General features: G+C 39.9%; 1 protein-coding gene across 10 annotated transcripts in view; it reads left to right on the top strand.

Moving 5' to 3' along the window:
- LRIG2 (leucine rich repeats and immunoglobulin like domains 2) overlaps positions 1–20,016 on the top strand; it is a 98,018-nt gene that overhangs the window by 39,476 nt on the left and 38,526 nt on the right. Inside the window, exon 2 of one of the 10 annotated variants that reach the window (XM_029946091.1) lies at positions 632–758. The exons of 8 other annotated variants lie outside the window; for them this stretch is intronic. The gene's annotated coding sequence lies outside the window, so the exon portion shown is untranslated. Of the gene's footprint in view, positions 1–631; positions 809–20,016 lie in introns of all 10 variants that reach the window. One more of the 10 variants, XM_029946090.1, reaches the window with a different exon arrangement.

The raw sequence follows: 20,016 nt of genomic DNA, 5'->3' as shown, positions 1-20,016 counted from the left end.
TGTAGGTAACATGGAGACCTACTTCTTGTTATTGGTGTCTGAAGTGGGCGCAGTCTTAGGAGACTGAGTTCTTAGATCATGAGGTCTGCTAACTCCAGTTAGTGTCAGAATTGGATTGAATTGAAGCTGGTGTCACCAATTGATTGGTGTGGGAGAAAAAAACCTCACATGTCCAGTGTCAGAAGTATTATGTGTGGAGTAAAGGAAACAGGTGACAAAAACTCTTTGCTTGAGTAGGCCCTAGTCAGGCTTCTGAACCTCTCCTAGGCCATATGTAGACATCCTTGTGAAATGCAGTTTTAGCAAGAACCTTGCTAAGTCATTTTAGCAGGAAGCACCCCCCCCCCCCAATATCTGATTGGATTCCTCCTTCTACACCATCATAAAGGTGCTGTCTGATTGCCCTGGCCTGTCTTCAGCAAGAATCCTGTCAGAGCCTCATGACCCTTCATATTTGCTCTTAATAATTTTCCATTCATTGACTCCACCCTTCTCCCTCTTGCCCAGGCAGTGTTCAGGGTTGAACCCAAACTCCTTCCCTTGCTACAGAATTTCATAGGCTCACCATTCCCCAAAGTCGTCCTTACCATACTTCAACAAGTATCATTGAATATTTTTTTCCTTTTAACAGTTATGGTGCCACAACTTGGATAGGATCAGATTCATCATTGGACCCCCGGACCTCTCACCCAGGACCCTAAGTATATACCTTTGAAGGCTTTATCTTCACTCCTGACTGATTGATCGGGGATCCATTGGTGAGTCCGACTCCTGAACCATTGCTCCGGATAAATGTCAGTGGAAGCTGGTAAGGACAGATTTTGATTCCTAACAGTCTGAGTATCCCCTAGAAAATGGGATAGAGGCCGAGATAAACACAGGCTGGAGGCTGGTTAGAGCCCCATGTTTGCCTCTTAGAGCCCCATGTTTGCCTCTAAGAGGCTCAGTTAGAGTGCCAGGCAGACAGCTCTGTGTGAGAGCTAGGTGAGAATCCTAGGCTGCTTTGCTTGAAAGCTACCTATCAGCCTGTAAATCTCTTCTTCCTGGCTCTTTTTTCCCTGAATGAGGATTTTTCTCTGACTCTTTGGACTGTTGTAAATCTCTCCTTCTTCTTCATCTCCTTTTTTTTTTTTAATTTTTTTTTCTCCTTCTCCTTAACTCCTTGCTCTGGAAGTCTGTCTTCCTGGCTCTCTATAACACATCTTCGTTTTCTTTGTTGGATCCTACTTTTTCTGTGGGAACTTCTCAGTTGACTCAAATACTCTTCTTGAACCCTTGCTAACTGTGTTTTCTGCCAACTTTGTCTACTTCCGTTCTTACTGGCAGCTTTTGCAAACAGTGATACAGAACTTCACTGGGCTCTTTGGGAAACTTGAGATCTCCCCAGGCTGGCTTTTCAAAGACCTCTCCCTTCCCATTGCTGCTGCTCCTCCTTCATTTTACCACCTTGAGTCTTTCCTCCAGTTCTGTTAAATCCTTTCTTAGATCCCCTTCCAAATTCCTTCCTCCTCTCTACCCCCATCAGACCTTTTTCCGCCACAGTCTTTATAGTCACTTGAATTTTGGGCCCCTTGCCCTCCAGTGGGGACTCTCAAGGGACTGAGGGGCCCCCAAAAGCAACTACTTCAGCTGCAAAGGAAAAAGGCTAATTGGAAATAGACTGGATGTTTTGGCCAATTGGAGATACCCAGACAGTTGCTAGGTGTCTTCCTTGGCCACCCACTTGAAATTTGGTCCACAGCCTCCATAAAATTATGTATCAGTGCAACGGAAGGTCTTTTTTTTTCTTTTTAAATGAGTTTTTAATTTATTTTTGAGAGAGAGTGTGTGCATGCAGGGGTGGGGCAGAGAGACAGAAAGTCCAAAGCAGAGCCCGACGTGGGACTTAAAACTCAGGGCTTAAAACTCACAAACGTGACGTCATGACCTTGGCCAAAGTCGAATGTTTGACACACTGAGCCACCCAGGCGCCCCCAAGGGAGGGTGTTAAAGGTGGTCTTTACACAAATGGTAAACAAGTAACATTAATATGGCCTGACATTTTCCAGAAACAATTTGGATAAAAACAGAAAGTGGTGGGCACCTGAGTGGCTCAGTTGGTTAAGCGTCTGACTTTGTCTCAGGTCATGATCTCACAGTTCGTAAGTTTGAACCCTGTGTCGGGCTCTGTGCTGACAGCTCAGAGCCTGGAGCCTGCTTGGGATTCTATGTCTTCCTCTCTCTCGCCCCTCCCCAACTCATTCTCTCTGTCTCTCTCAAAAATAAATAAACACTAGGAAAATTTAAAAAGTAGTGGAGAAAAGGCCAGAACTAATTATTTTATATAAACCAACAGCTGTCTGTCTGTGGGTATGTGTACATACGTGTGTATGTATGTATGTTGTAGATGTGTTAAATTTTTTACGCCTCTGGATGGTATTACCAAATTATAAAGTCCCTTAAAGGAGCACTAGTCAAGCTGCCTTAGAGGTAAGTGAGCACATATGTAAATTAAGTATTCCTGGTGTTTTAAGTTCACATGATTTGGGATAATTTTTTTGTAAATAAAGCTATTTTGAAAATTCTTGCTAAAACAAAAACAGGCATGTCTTCAGAGTTGTCAGCATTAAATATAATACAGACAAATAATTTTTCTTTTACCTAAGCTTACTAGTTAAACTTATGTAATCTCTACTAGGTAGTTAAAATTGTAAAATTATAAATACAAACTACGAGTAAAACATACAATCAAAATGAATTGCTTGCTGTATGTTAAGCACTGCAGAAAAAAAAAGGTGAGGAGAGACTATGTATTTAGTCTTTCTTAGTTTTTGACTTTTGTGATACTTGCCTAGCATGCATAGATTATAAAATAGTTAATAGGGAAATAGCTTGAAATGATGGCTTGTTTAGTTTGGTGTTAATATCTGCCTAAAATAAGTGTAGGTCATTTCTAAGTAAGATCAATTGTTGAAACACATGTTACTGAACCTAAGTTTGGGTTTATGTATTTTTGGTATCTTGTTTCTACATGGTATAGAAACTAAGATATTTGGATCTCTTAGTCAACCTGTTGTTTGCCACATTGAAAAAATTATATTGTGAGGAATTATATGCCTCTAGCAATTCTAAAATTGAATATTCATAAATTTACTAATCTACAGAATACTGGTGTATGACCATTAATTGTCTACTTCATAATTTTCTCTGTAAAAGAAAGTTTATTAATGGTTAAAACTCATGGTCAGTATATGTAGGCAGAACTACTAGAAACTGTAAGAATAAAGCAAAACAACTTTGTATGCAGAGTATTATGCTAGGTATGAAGAATGTATTTTTGTTTGGGGGGAAAATTTTTTATTCTAAGGCAGACTGGTTGTTCCACAGTAAGAAAGAAGAAAAAATATAGGACAAAAGCTGAATGGATATTAGAAAAAAGGGTTATAGATTTGCAGAACAGGAATTTTATGTTTGCTCAAGCTGTTACAGTTAAATAAAATAGATTTATTTGTAAGTAAAAAAACTGAATTTGGTTATCAAAAGTGCTGATGTAAAACTAGAATGTCAAAATTTTCTTGGATTATTGGTCTAGTCTTATTAAGAAACCATAAAAAGATTTTCCTCCACCTTTTATGTAATTTACCTAGGAAACAAAGATTTTGTGTCCAATTAAAATAAATAATTTCCTGTGCTGCTTGTGCTTATCAGGTTTTTGATTACTTTAAAAAACAGACATCAGTATTACAAAAGTTAAGATTTTTTTTTCCCAACTGTGTAACTTTCTATATTTGCCTTTGAAATATTTTAATGTCACTTTAAGTGAATAAGTATTACTCACAGTGACCTGTTATCTCACTTAGTCAAGTGTTTAAAACATTTGACATTTTTGACAACTTCCCAAATCAAATTCTAAATGGAATTTTAAAAAATATTTACTTTTGAGAGCGAGAGAGACAGGGAGAGCAGGGGAGGGGCAGAGAGAGAGGGAGAAAGAGGACCAGAAGGAGGCTCTGAGCTGACAGCAGAGAACCTGATGTGGAGCTCCAGCTCACGACACTGAGATCAGGACCTGAGCTGCAGCTGGAAGCTCAACCAACGGAGCCACCCACACCCTCCAAATGGAATTTTGTTTGGTCTCAAACTAACTTTGAGATACTCCAGAGGGTCTCTGAAAAAATTTCAAGGGGTTTGTTGCTCACCCTGTAAAAGAGATCTATAATAATTAGGTTTATTTGCTATGTTAGATGATTACATGGGAAGCATTGTTAAGTAAGAAATGATGACAGACCTTCTTAGGTTATTTATGCATGGATATATATAACTAATATTGGCATCCCAGAAATGTTTGAAGTTCATAGTTGTCCAGTGACTATGTTAGAATACTGTATGACATAGAAATAACATATATATAATAATTATATTACTACTAATAACAATAATAAACTTTTTTTTTAAATGAGATGAACTCTCATCAAAATTTTTAGCCTTGGCCATTCTAAGTCTTTTTTCATTCCCAGACAAGTTGTTTTACTCTCCTTCCTCTTTGAGAACACTTAGAATAAGCTTCAGGCAAGAATGCCCCGTAATGGTATTAGTTGAATGATTTTAAGACCATGGATTGGACTAAGCGTTTCCAAAACTAGTGAAGAAGCTGACAGATTCATACAACTGCTAGCCCAAGATCAAGCAGAATAAGAATTAACGTAGGACTGAATGAACTGATGAAGATGGTTGTCATAACTCTTTGAAACAATAGTAGTTCTTTACTGTTTTTCACATTTAAAGAACTCTTTTTTCCTCTTAAGCTGTCTACAGCTTACAACAATCTGATTACACCTTTGTGAACAAAGATGAAACAATTGCTTTTTTCCTGATTCCTCTTCTGATTTGGAAACTCTTCGTGAATATTCTTACTTTCACGATGCTGTACTTATTTGTGTAAGTTGAGTAAAATCCGTTCTTGTGACAGGATATAATTAGAAACATTGGTTTTATTACCAAGGCTTTGACTGGAATATTATATTTGAGAGTCACATGGGTAGAATCTGGCTTAAGGGACTAAGGTTGTGTTCATGGAGCCAGTGCTCTTAACAAGACTGGCCTCGTACCTGACTTACAGGGTGCCCAGCCTTACAGGTGAGTAAGAACGGTCACTTCCTGGCAGGCCCAGGAATGTCGGGGTATCTTGGGGACCTCCAGGAAAGAGGAATTTACTCAGATCTCTAAGTATGGCAAGATAAAGTCTGGTAGCTACTTCCTGCATTGTCTTCCTATCCTTGAGAGGCTTTAAAACATTTAATCTGAGATTTCCATATGAAAAGTTCTGGCAAAACAAACTCAAAGAGCGGCTGTGTGGTCAGTCGCCATTCTTGGTGTACTTATGTAATCAATCAGGACAAGTCTAATGAGACCGGAGTTCTTACCTAAGATAGAAGTAAAAGGTTGACAGTAGAAATTTTTTCTCTTTTTGGTTCAGTGCAAAATCCCTGTGGGTTCTGTCTTGCACATTTTGCAAGTCCTTACCAAATACTCAACTCTGGTGTCCTCCGGTATCTGGTTATAATTTTCCAGACTCATATTTCCAGTTTTTCTCCCACCCTCCTGACTTGGCATCACTGAGAACTAAAATTGTCCTTTTCCTGTAATCCTGTAAGCTGAAGCTGGGTCCTTGAAATAAACTAAAAAACCCAAAAACCCCACTGTGTATCGTATCATACACGGGCAACTCCTGTGCTTCCTGCTGCGTGGACCGTTCAGAGGTTCACCAGAACACCAAGTGCCTTTACCAGAGACATTCAAAATGCAAACTAGGAAAGTTACTCAGATGGGTCTTGGCACCCTCACTATCCCATTTAAAGTTGCTTTAAGCTCAAGTCTGAAAATCTCAACTGGCTAATCTCTGGACTCAGAAACTAGGTTTCTAATCTGACTATTATTGTTTTGTTTCCCTTGTGTTTTCACAGAAAACTCCCCTCGTTAAATGCCTGGCTACTAGCATCATCAAGCAGATACCCTCTAATACTAGATCCCAGTGGAAGCTTCACCTGTTTCTTAATGAACAAAAGGCTACTGAACAAAAAAAATAGACTTCTGTTGTTCAGAGGAAAGAAAGGATTCCCCTTTCCTTGAACAAGAGAGGGGACAAAGATTCTTTGCTTGACTGAATTTTAGACTTCTGAACCACCTTCTGGGCTCATTTGTGTTTGTCCTTGTAAAATGCAGTTTTAGCAAGAACCCTGCTAAGCCATTTGAGCAAGAAGCCCTCACCCTCAATATCTGATTACCCTTGATACCTGATCGGATTCCTTACCTTCCGACCTCCTCCAGGTGATGTCTGATCTCCCTGGATTGTCTTCGGCAAGAACCCACCTTATCCCTGTTTTTTCCTCTTAGTGATTTTCCATGCACTGATTTTGGCTGACGACCCTGCTCCTTGGCTATAAATTCCCACTTGCCCATGCAGTATTTGGAGCTGGGCCCAGTCTCCTGTCACTGTAAAGGTCATTGCAGGGTCCCTGTACCTGAAGAGATAACTTGCACTACCTTGAATAAAGTCTTCCTCATGAGGTTTTAAATGTCATTGAATATTCTTGCCTTTTAACACGGAGTCCTTAGACATTTGGTGTCACAGAAGTGAGATTTACTAGGATGGCCCTGGCTTATAGAAATGTGGTTTGGGAAGAGAAAGGGCAAAGGGACGGGGAATGTGGAACTGTTGATTCCCAGGTGGCTGTGTGTCCACCTGTGGTGTGGAACAGAGGCCGTGCTTTCTCAGTCACTTAAAGTAAAAATTACAGATGGAATTTAGAGATGGATCCATTTCCCAGCACTTTGGTTCATTGGACGTGTAAGGAAATGGAAGCTAATAAGGAAAAGGTGAAATGCTTAGTCCTTTGGTTATTGTTATTTGTAATAACTAAAATGAAATGAGAGTTCTGGGTCAGACCTCCATACTAAACCAAGGTCAGATGTCAGTGAGTCTGAGTTTAGGTTACTAGCCTCAAAGCTGCCCCCACAGGGGAAAATTATGCAAAGACAGCAGAAGGTACTTTTAAGACCTCTGGTCACCAACAAGACTGTCAGTGTAGGGGGAGAGCAAAACCAGGAAACTGTTGAAACCAGGGAGTATTGTGTGAAGGAGTTATTTTCATTTTGTGGATCAGTAACATTAGCTTCCTGAAGAACCTTTATTAAAATGGATTGTGAGAGTAATTAATTTAGGAGTAGTTCTGGTTTTAGATGCTGCAGTGTGGAAGACCATGTCTGGGTTGGTACAGGATCTACAGCTCACTATGGAACATTCCCAGATAGCTGTTTGCGATGAGACACAAAGGAGGTTATTCCCGAGGGAACAGCCAGCTTGGTGGACTGGATAAAAGCCACTCTAATGTCTTATTTATTCTGAGAATGGGGACTGCCCACCTTGTCTTATAAATACCAAGTGGAACACCCCCTATGAAGCAGACGGTATGTTTCATATATGAGCTATGTGGCCTTATGTTTACGATAATTGGGATAATTCATCTGCTGAATATACCTGTCGCTCAGTTAATAGTGAATGCTGTGATTAGGGGAATTTTCTCGCTCGCTCGCTCTCTCTCTTTGAGAGAGAGAATAAGCAAGCGGGTGAGTGGGTGATAGAGGCAGAGGGGGAGGGAGAATCTGAAGCAGGCTTCATGCTCTGTGTGGAGCCCAATGCAGGGCGATATCCCACGACCCTGGCCTCATGACCTGCGCTTAACAAGAGAAAGAAGCTCAACCGACAGCCACCCAGGCGCCCCGGGGAACTCTTTTACGTGAACACCCCATATCACCTTAATTGCTGCAAAACTTAGGGACACTTGAGGAAGCCTCGTATTTGCTGTTTCAGTTTCCTCTCCCAGGTTTTATAGATGTTAATAAAAGCATTAGGTTAATTAACAAAAGAACAAGGAAAGGCAAAGGAGAGAGTCAAGGGACTGGTCTTAGTAAGGTGGAAAATTCTATTTTATTTATTTTTAAGTAGACCCCATGGTCTGCATGGAGCTCACTGTGGGGCTTAAACTCATGACCCTGATATCAAAACCTGAGCTGAGATCAAGAGTTGGATGCTTAACTGGCGGAGCCACCCAGGCACCCCAAGGTGGAAAATTTTAAATAGTTTTTAAGAAATAAGGTGAATAAAGGAAATACCATTTGGAGCAAAACAAAGGAAAAAGGGAAAAATCATGGGGCTCAATCCAGCAGAATGGAAAGCTTAAATGGTTATTAAGAAATGGGATGGGGTGCTTGGCTGGCTCAGTAGAAAGAGTGTGCAATTCTTGATCTTGGGGTTGTGAATTCAAGCCCCACGTTGAGTGTAGAGATTAGTTAGAGAAATAAAGCTTAAAGTGGGATTAATAAAATAGACAATTGATGGAGTTAAAACAAAGATTTTAGTACAACACTACCTAAAGTCCTAAAGGGACATCTTTCTGGTCTCCCTAACATTAAGGGCCCCAAATAACTGTATTCTGTTTTCCCCAGTTTGGAGAAATTTAAAAATCTGAATGTAGAGATTACAGTGAGTAATGTGACCAGCATTTGCTTGGGGGCATTGGTTAGATAGATTAAATGAGAGAAAAATTGACGAACGTCCTGGGTCCCTTGACTTACCCTGGGCAAGACCCAAAGCTTTTTGCACAGGAGTGGGTAAAATGGGCTGGAGGTGGGGAAGAAAAAATTCCCAGGATTCCTTGATATGGGGCTTCTTGCACTATGGTACCAAATACCAAAACCCATTGTTAAACCCCTGATGCCGGTGAGAGGATTATGGAAGTTGGGAAGTTTAAACAATGCTTTATGTAAAGAAGTTGTGTCCTCCTTTATCTGAATGTTTTATGGGAATGAGTTATGTCTTGCTTGGGGAACACTTTTTCCTAGTATTGTAAAACCAAAACCCATTAATAAGGTCCTAACGGAGACTGCAGTTAGGAATGTCAGGTAAAAGTTTGGAGAGATTGGTGTGTTTGAACAGGCTTTTACCTGATTGTATTAGAGTGATGGGCATTGTATATATCTGGGGGATGTTTCCTCTTCCTATCACTGTAAATCAGAAGTTGTGCAAATCTTCCCTTCATTATTAATTTGGATACGCTAAATGGGGACCGGTAAGATTGCCCAAGACCACACAGTGTAGACCAGAAGTTGAAGTGCTGGTATGGGCAAAGTCTCTTTGTGATCGAGTTTTGTAGTGTACCGTAGACTGGGGCTTATGGCAAAGCCTGTGAGTGCCTCCCAGCAGTGACTTCCTGGACTTTGGACTAGAGAATTCCCACTTTAAGGGTAATTACTGGCTTACCATTGGACAGTAATTGAAACAGCCACTGTGACTAAAAGTCATAAAAATAATCTTGAAAGCTGAAATACTCATGAGGTCTTGCATAATGTTGGATAAACACTTTGGTAGGTAGGGCAGCGCCCAGATGAGTTCTGTAATAAATGGAAATTCAAGGAGGAGATACTCTGGAGCAGGGAGTCTCTTTCCCCCTAGGACTGATTCTGGAACTGTATAAGCTGCTTGACTCTCTTGTCACTTGGGCAAGTGTCCTATAAGCTTGTAACTGACCAACAGGTTTGTGGGTAGCATTTCCAAGGTGAATAGACCAACGTGAATAGTCCTGTTTGGAAGGCCACCACTGACTGGAACAGGTAAAGACAAACTAGCTTGGTGGGCTGAATTGCATGCTGTTTTCTTAGCAGTAATGGAAAAATTGAACAGTGGCAAAAGTCCCTATGTTTGGGTTTTTACTGACAGGCAGTGGCCAAAGGTTTGGCCATATGGCTAGGCAAAAGAACAATAGAAACCTGGCCTCTTAGAGGACTGCCCATATGGGGCACAGCCTTCTGGAAATCGCTGTGGGAATTTGAAGGGTGCATTAAACTAGGACATGTCAGTGCTCATCAGAAGAGCCCTTTTTCAGGTTTGTAAGGTATAACTGGAATCAACAAGCAAATATCCCTGCGTGCCAGCTTGAGGTGACCGCCTGGGCCCATAACACATGGGGCATGCAGTAATGCAGAGATGAATGAATCTAGACCTAATCCCCTTGTACCTTCTGAGGCACAAAATGCCAGTAAGAACTTTATAGCTGCAAGCACAGTGGAGACTGTAGGTGGCTAGGTGGCAGATTCCCTGTTGGGAAGGTCCTGAGGATAGCCGGCAAATGAGACTGCCGCTGTAACCCTGACCGGTTACACGTGGGTCCCGCCAGGAGTAGACCCAGACTCTGGACTGGGCTTGGCTTCTCTGACAGTAGATGCAAATGCTCAGAATAATATAATAGAACAGGAACAGAAGATAACGGCAACAATTTGGATGGCTAACCATGATTTCTTCAGACAGAGAAATAAACAACCCATTATGTCCAACAAATGGGCAGAGAGGGATCCCTTTCAGGACAGTACTGTAATAGAGAATTGAATGGTCATTTAAAACATTGGTTGTCCAAAATGGGAGATAAAGACCTGAACGTATGGCTTATGTATGTTCATGAGGTGTGCTTTCACTCGGCATAAGGTGGGGCTGAAGGAGCGGCGCCAGTGGGTTGAGTCCTCTTTTTCTGGTAGATCTGGGGGTGAGAGGGTGGTGAAGGATGCTGGGTGACTGTGTGGCTCTCACCGAGGGAGGAGTGTCCTCGGGTAATGACTGTACTTTTTCTTTCTTCCTCACATCACCTCAGCTTTTGTGTTTTGTGCATGGCACACTGACCATAGGACCAGGGCTGCAAGTACAAAGTTCTGAAAACAAGGATGATTCCTCAGCAAGACTCTGTATTTTTAAACTTGGGTTAGAATTCCTGAGGGCCTGATAGGGTGGGTTGTGCCTTTGCCTCATCTGGCAAAATTGAGATTAATGGTGAATGCCACTATATTGCTTGGTGGTAAAAATAGCCCAGTGGTTCTACATCTGTGTCACCTTTCCATAACTGAGTGGGTGAACTGAGGGGGAGGTACTTGCTAGAATATTGTTGCCCTTTACAATCTAGATCATTACAGTAGCTGAACCTCATGTCACTTCCAAAGGTGGAAGAGTTTGAGTATAAATGGAAAGAATGGGCAGTAGTAGCTGAGGGTAAAGGAGTGATTCAGTGGATTGTATAATGAGGGAGATTCAATGTTAACATCTCAGAAGGGGCTCAGAGTAAGAGACGGTAGCATCTCTTAGTTCTACCAGATGCCTGAAAGGGTGAAACTGTGCTTGCCTGCACCACTGCTGCTTTTGTTACCTGAAGATTGGAAGCTTGCAAACCAGAGTGGCCTTGCCTGGAAAGCATTTTCATATGATATGATGTTGGACTAGTACAACTGTTAATGACTAAATGGGATTCTAATGTGTTAGTATCGTTTGAGTTGTGTATCTTTTTGCTGTAAGGTGGTCTGTGGCCAGAGACCAAGGTGGGCTGTGAAATAATAGAAAAAATATATATTGGTCTCTGGTTGGTGGCACAGAGCTCCTGAAAACCTTTCCTAAGTGATGAGGGCAGTGGGAGCATCTTGTATTCTAATACTTGGTCTTTGACCCTGATTCCTGACACAGAGCTCCTTAATCCCTTGGAATTTCCTGGGTGATATGAGAATCTTTTGATCAAGGGACAACTCTTGGTGGGCTCTCAGATAACTTCAGTATGGGGGCCAGTCATCAGAAAGACCAAGCTGTGATTAGAAGCTTGGAATTCTCAGCCCCACTCGAATTCTCCTAGAAGGGAAGAAGGGCTAGAGATTGAGTTAATAATTGTTAATATCTATGTGATAAGTCCTCCATAAAAATTCTAAAAGTATGGTCTTTGGATAGCTTCTAGGGCAGTGAACATATATATCTATGTGCTGGGAGGGTGCCAGACCTCAGCTCCACGGGGACAGAAGCTCCTGCCCCAGACCCTTCTAGATCTCGCTCTGTGGATCTCTTTACCTGGCTGTTCATCTGTATTCTTTATTACATCCTTTGTTGTATAGCAAACCAATAAATCTGCTTCCTTGAGTTCTGTAAGCTGTTTTAGCAGATCACTGAATCCAAAGAGGGGATCATGGGAACGTTGGATTTGTAGTCAAACTGGACAGAAGTTGTGGGAATCTACTACTTATATTTTGTGTCTGTGATATTTTCATCCCACTTCTGACAGAGAAGTAAGATTGGCTGTGAGGCTGAAGTGGGGGGCAGCCTTGAGGGACTGAACATTTGTAGGGTCTTCTCTAACTCCCATTAATGTCAGAACTGAATTGTGGGACATTCAGTTGGTGTTGGAGAATTGTTTGGTGTGGGGGGAAAATCATACATCTGGTATCAGGAGCATTGTCTTTGTGACAAAGATACAAAGGAACAGAGTTTTTCTGAGACAGAAACCTATTTAGATACCATCTTTATGCTTCTCTATGTCAGAAACTTTAAAAAAAAACAAACCAACCTCTTTCAAATTTTATTTGGTTAATATAAAATTTGACTGGATTGTCCATGGGTGCTCAGCTCTGTATTGCATTGTTCTGATTTTACACACACACACACACACACACACACACACACACACACATGAATTGGAGGACCAGATGTATTAATCAACTTCTTGTTTTGCCAAGTGACACCATTAGAACCACTCTCCCAGGGGAGCCTGAAAGGCTCAGTCAGCTGAGCATCTGACTCTTGATTTTGGCTCAGGTCATAATCTCACAGTCATGAGATCAAGCTCTGTATCAGGCTCTGTACTGGGCATGAAACCTACTTAAGATTCTTTCTCCCTCTTCCCCTCCTTCTGACCTTCCGCTGTTCGTCAGTGCACTGTCTCAAAACACACACACACACACACACACACACACACAAAATAAAAAAACAAAACCTCCTCTCCTCCATTATTTGTTATCATAATCATTTCATGATAGCACCAAAAAATTAGGAAGTACATAATTTTAGAAATAAGGATGATTCTTTACACTAAATATATTTAGCTTTATGGAAAATTTGTAACCTGTCCTTACAATTTTCATTTCACTGTGGATTAGTAAAAACTTTATCATGTATTAGGAAATCACTGCTTTATTAGATTAATGAACTTTCATATGCATTTAGTTAATTCTAGTTTCTTTCTTGTCTTTTCTCTTATTCTAGCAACTTTAAGATTTTTGTGCAGGGGGACTAGGTGGCTCAGTCAGTTGAGTGTCCGACTTCGGCCTAGATCATGATCTCATGGTTCATGAGTCAAGCCCTATATCAGACTCTCTGCTGTCAGTTCAGAGCCAGCTTCAGATCCTCTGTCCTCTCTCTCTGCTCCTCCTCTGCTCGCACTGGTGTAAGTGCTCTCTCTCTCTCTCTCTCTCTCTCTCAAAAATAAATAAACATTAAAAAAAAAAGATTTGTTTGCATTTGCTCTTAGAGAATAGTTGAGAACTGATGAGTTCTTTAGCACACAAAGAGGACATTAACTAGGAAGTCCAAATTTACACTAGCTTCAGCACCTTTTGCTGTTGCTAAGTGACATTGGCAAAATGTTTTCACTGTTAGTTAACAGGTGGAGCCATCCTTTATCCCTTCACAGGTCCTGAGCTCACTACTGATAACTGTGATGTCAAGGAAAACTGCATAGCTTTGTCTATACTTTATACTTCCTTTCTAAAGGGCCAGATAATCTGTAATATCCTTCCTTTCTGCACTTACAGTGACACTGGTAAGGATTAAAACACTCTTTGGAAAGCATTCTTAGGTTTTAGAAAGTGGTATGTTAGGGGATTTGATTTGAGGGCTTCCTACGCTCATTTCAGTTGTATGTATGGTTTCTGAAAATGAACTCTCAGCCTTCCATTATATGTTGTAAAGAAAGCTATGAGAGGCAGAAACATAACTTTGATATAACTTGATACTCTTTAGTGGTATAATCAAGCTGAAATGTGAAAAGAACTTTAATTGCTTTAAACCACAAGGTGGTGAACTGAAAACGAGTCCTTTTGAAACAGTACAGATGTGATTTCCTTTCACTGACATTCGTCATTTAACTCATTTATTATATAATCAACTGTTACTTTCCACTTCATCCATTTTGTTGTGTCCATGATACTTGTACCATACTTCTTACACAGAAGTGTGATTGCCTGTGGAACTGAGCCTGCAGTGGTTTAATTTTTATTTTTTAATGTTTATTTATTTTTGAGAGAGAGATAGAGTGTGAATGGGGGCGGGGCAGCAAGTGAGACACAGAATCCAAAGCAGGCTCCAGGCTCTGAAGTCTCAGCACAAAGTTCAACACGGAGCCCGAACTCATGAATGGTGAGATCATGACCCGAGCTGAAGTCAGACTCCCAACCAACTGACCCACCCAGGTGCCCTGCCTGCAGTGGTTTAAGAAGCCTGGTTTGCTCCGTGTTCAAACCCAGATAGGACTTCCTTCTCTTGGCCTCTAGACTTCCGTTGGCAAGAAATCAGAGGAAACTCTTCTTGCGGTGGATAATATCACCCTGTTCCAAGTCAACACTATGGAGTGAAGAACTGGGAAGATTTCCTATCCCATCATTCCCTTACCTGTCACATTCTCACCATCAACCAATGTCTTCCAGGAGACCATCACCACCAGTCTCATTATGCCCTTGATTCTGGTTTACCCCAGTCTCCACAAGAATCTTGGGACCTTCAGTTACATATAGGTCCTCTCCCAGAGACAGCCCTAACTCCCTTGGCCCTCTTTTGTTGTTAGCAGACGTCATCTTCTGATGTGCTATATATTTTACTTTGTCTCCTTTTTAGTAGATTGTAAATATCATGAGGGTGTGGGTTTTGGTTCATTGCTCTAGACAGACACTAATCAGTAGTAGTAGGTACTCAAAAATATTTGTTGATTGAATGTAGTCAGTAATTGAATTAAAGTGTGTGGTTGTGCCTTCTGAAGAGGGAGATCAGGGCAAATTCAAAGCAAATCCTTACTCATTTTATATATGTATAATAATTAGCATACATAAATTATAAAAGGGCATATGTGCTCATTTTTTAAAAAGCAAAACAAATGTCCTATCCCTGTCAAAATAACACCAGCATTCTTCACAGAGCTAGAACAAACAATCCTAAAATTTGTATGGGACCAGAGAAGACTCTGAATAGCCAAAGAAATACTGAGAAAGAAAACCAAACCTGGAGGCATCGCAATTCCAGACTTCAAGCTGTGTTACAAAGCTCTAATCATCAAGACAGTGTGGTGCTGGCACAAACAGACACATAGACCAATGGAACAGAATAGAGAACCCAGAAATGTACCCACAAATGTACGGCTAACTAATCTGTGATAAAGCAGGAAAGAATATCCAGTGGAAAACAGACTCTTCAGCAAATGGTGTTGGGAAAACTAGATAGTGACATGCAGAAGAATGAACCTGGACCACTTTCTTACATCATACACAAAAATAAACTCAAAATGGATGAAAGACCTAAACATAAGACAGGAAACCATCAAAATCCTAGAGGAGAAAATAGGCAACAATCTCTTTGACCTCGTCTGCAGTGATTTCTTACTTGACATGCCTCCGGAGGTAAGGGAAAGAAAAGCAAAAATGAACTATTGGGATTTTATCTAGATAAAAATCTTCTGCACTGCAAAGGAAACAGCAAAACTAAAAGGTAACTGATGGAATGGGAGAAGATATTTACAAATGACTTATCAGATAGGGTTAGTATCCAAAATCTATAAAGCATTTACCAAACTAAACACTCAAAAAACCCAGATTATCCAGTGAAAAAACGGGCAAAAGACATGAATAGACACTTCTCCAAAGAAGACATCCAGATGGCCAGCCGATACATGAAAGAATGCTCAACATCACTCATCATGAGGGAAATACAAAGCAAAGCCACAATGAGATACCACGTCACACCTGTCAGAATGGCTAACGTTAACAACTCAGGCAACAACAGAATGTTGGTGAGGATATAGAGAAAGAGGATCTCTTTTGCGCTGCTGGGGGGAATGCAAACTGGTGCAGCCACTCTGGAAAACAGTATGAAGGGTCCTCAAAAAATTAAAAATAGAACTACTGTATGGCCCAGCAATTGCACTACTTAGGTATTTATCCAAGGGGTATAGGTGTGCTGTTTTAAAGGGGCACATGCACCCCAGTGTTTATAGCAGTGCTATCAACAATAGCCAAAGTATGGAAAGAGCCCAAATGTGTATCAACAGATGACAGATAACTGGATAAAGAACATACGATATATATATATATATATATATATATATATATATATATGTATACACACACACTCACAAACACTGGAATATTACTTGGCGATCAAAATAAATGCACTCTTGCCATTTTCAACTACGTGGATGGAACTAGAGGGTATTATGCTAAGCAGAATAAGTCAGAGAAAGACAAATTATGACTTCACTCATATGTGGAATTTAAGAAACAAAATAGAAGAACATAGGGGAAAGGAAGGAAAATTAAGATAAAAACAAAGAGGGAGACAAACGATAACAGACTCAAGTATAGAGAACAGAGGTTTGCTGGCAGGGTGTTGGGTGGGGGCATTGGCTAAATGGGCGATAGGCATTAAGGATGACACTTGTTAGGATGAGCACTGGGTGTTCTGTGTAAGTGATTAATCACTGAATTCTATACTTGAAATTTTTATTACACTATATGGTAACTAACTTGGATTTAAATTAAAAAAAAAAGCAAAACAAATGTATTAACTAGAAATAAAAGCATCTATCCCTTCCTTTACCCCTTTTATCCTACCCTCCTGTGTTACAGATAGGAATTTATTTTATAGGAATTTCATCTTGATAGTAAACAATGTAGTGGCATCTGGTTATCAGTGAGACTTTAAGGTGATCCTATAAACTCTAGGAGGGATCATATAAACTCCAAATATGTCTGTTCACGTTTGGTTAGTGTGTTGCCTGGCAAATGGTAGGTGTCAAATCTTTGTTGATAGGTTTATTATAGGGCATGAAGAGGAAAAGAATGGGAAGAATCTCAGCAGAGCATCCTCTGGCCACAGACTTTGGGGTATTAGATTTCTAGACGAGTGCAGTGGTTCTCAGGGCTGGCTGCACTTTAGGCTGTCACTTGGAGAGCTTTTACAAAATACCGATGCTTGAGCCCCACATCCCAGTGATTCTGATTTGATTGGCCTGGGGTGAGGCTCCAGCCTCAGAAGTTAGAGTCTTCTCTGATGATGCGGCAGCCCTGATGGAGAAACACCGAACCATAGAGCATTAATTGAATGTTAATTAAGGAGATCTGTGCTTAATTCTTTAAAAGTCTTTTATGCGTTGGAGGACACTTCTATTTTATTGTCCTGCTTATATTTTAATATATTAAAAATATTTTGCATTTCTTAATATACAACATACATAGTATGCATGCAGATATTCAAAGAATCCTGATGCTAGAAAGTACATTTCCCTCATCTTTGGTCTATGACATTTTGTATGGTACATTTTATGTTTTAAAGGTTCTTAAATCCTAATGGAAAACTGGCATGTAACGGAGAAAACACATCCTATTACGAGTGTAACAAAAATATTTTCTTTAAAAATCTGAATTCTTACGCAGTGTTTTCTTTTCCATGCCAAAGTAAGTGACTCAACCGGTTGATTCTGTAATATTTCAGTCATCAAAAATGTTAAGATGTTCACCTCATGCAAATAAAAAATCAGTTTCTGTAACTACATCCCATCTAAATTATTAATTCATGTTTGGGACAAAAACCAGTGGAACAGAATCGTTAATGCAAGTTTTACTTTGCTATAAGCCTTTTTTTTTTTAAGTGCGTAGTTTTTTTTTGTTTGTTTGTTTTTTACATCTTTCTCCTTTCCTTGTTCTTCCCCAGTTTTTCCTCCAAAAAGAACTTTTGTCATTTGTAACAAACTTAACTGCAGGAATAACTAACAGAATAACTAATGGTGATTAGCAGTTTTAAGGTTAAATCACAAATAGTGCAACATTAGTGAAGTATGGCATAAGTAAATTTACTTAAATTTAGAAGTAAATAGTACTTCTTTGGGTTTCTCTTACACATTTTTACTTTTTACATATCTGTTTTCAAAATCACTGCTTGCTTATAATTGAAATCTTGGCAGGTTGCTGCAGGAAAAGCATAACTGACTCTGAGCCTAAATATGCTTATTTGAGGAGATATTAGACTTCGTGCCAGGTTAAACTATGTAGATATTAAGGAATGATGGATTACATTAATAATGAAAAACCCAGCCAATGCTTGGCTTTGGTTAGACCTTCCTTTTCTATCAATGATGTAGGTGATAAGATAATTTGTTTTAATATCCATTCACTCCTAAAAATCTTTGTAACACCAATAAAATATAAATAATCTGATACAGATGTGAACCCAGTTGATGCCCAGAAAATGCTTACCAGTGGTGATGGAAAATGTGTGGCTTCCATGTCTAAGCAACAGCATTTGTTCTGTGGTTGCTGAATTATTATTTTATTAGTATGCCATGGTTTTGTGCTGCTTGCTTACATTTTACCTGCTCACTGGTTTCTACAGTACTGCTTCATAAAACAGTCCAAAAACTAGTATATTTGCATTTTCTGCTTCTTTCTGAGGTATATTACTGATTAGGAATACAAAGAACATCTGGTTTTCTTTTACTTTTTTCCTTTTGTCCAGTTTATAATTAGTCTGTTTTGGTCGACTTATTCTGAAAACATTCTGTAGGAAGAATTGTAATTTCTTAGAAAAGTAGCAGAATTAAAATCTTCCCTAGTCACATTCTTGGTTGAAAATAGATTAAAATTTTTTTCTTTTATTTTTAAATGCATGCACATGTGCACACACACACATGAAGGAATCCATACAGTGTACCATGCATAAATAACTGTGTTATTGCTGCAGAGATATCTATTGTATGGAACTATCATAAGTTATTTAAGTGATCCCATTTTGAAAAATATTTAGGTTTCTTTTGATTTTATGATTTTACTATTCCAGTAAATTCCTGGTAGATATTTCTTCACAATTATGTGTCTATATATAGAATAGATCCAAAGATCACTGGGTTATTCTAAAACATTAACTCTTGTGATATAGGTATGTACTTTAATAACTTGACCAACCTTTTGATGGACTGCCTTGTTACTGGAATCTTTCTTATAAAATTGGGGTTCAGGGGTGCCTGAGTGGCTCAGTCGGATAAGCGTCTGACTTTGGCTCAGGTCATGATCTCATGGTTCCTGAGTTTGAGCCTCACGTCAGACTATGTGCTGACAGCTCAGAGCCTGGAGCCTGCTTCAGGTCTGTGTCTCCTTCTCTCTGCCCCTCCCCAGCTTGTGTTCTGTCTCTCTCTCAAAAATAAATAAACATTAAAAAAAATTTAAAATTGGAGCTCATAAGCAATATTTAGTTTACTACTTTTAATGTAGTGGAGTAATTCCAATTAATGGCTTGGGAAGTGGATTATATCTGCATATAAAATAGATAAATACTCAAAAAAAAAAGGATAATGCTGGACCATCCAGGAGTAACTTACTATATACATACTCATTTGTATTTTTTAGTCTTCTGAGCAGTCAGGTGAGTTCGGTACAGTTAAATGGAGAAGAGACTGAAGATAGGTTGAACACCTCATGTAGGGCCCCAGAACTGGGCACATGGAAATTCTATTCTTAAATATAACTGTAGAATTCCTATTTCCTGGTTTTTATTGTGTTCCTTCCAATGCAGTGACATATTCAGTCATTAAGAACACAGCAAAAGAGGGGTGCCTGGGTGGCTCAGTCAGTTAAGCTTCCGGCTTCGGCTCAGGTCAGATCTCATGTTCGTGGGTTCGAGCCCCGCGTCAGGCTCTGTGCTGACAGCTAGCTCAGAGCTTGGAGCCTGCTTCCGATTCTGTGTGTCCCTCTCTCTCTGCCCCTATACCTACTCATGATCTGTCTCTCTCTGTCTCTCAAAAATAAATAAATGTTTAAAAAAATTAAAAAAAGAAATAACAAGTGCAATTATCTGCTGAGAGTAAAGTGAGAGACAGAAAAAACCAGGGTAAAGAAGGTTTAAGGTAGGTGTGGTATTGAAAAAAGAAG

The sequence above is a fragment of the Suricata suricatta genome, chromosome 8 (assembly GCF_006229205.1).
Source record: "Suricata suricatta isolate VVHF042 chromosome 8, meerkat_22Aug2017_6uvM2_HiC, whole genome shotgun sequence".
Lineage (NCBI taxonomy): Eukaryota > Metazoa > Chordata > Mammalia > Carnivora > Herpestidae > Suricata > Suricata suricatta.
Note: the sequence above shows the minus strand (reverse complement) of the source record. Positions and strands in the feature narration are given on the sequence as shown.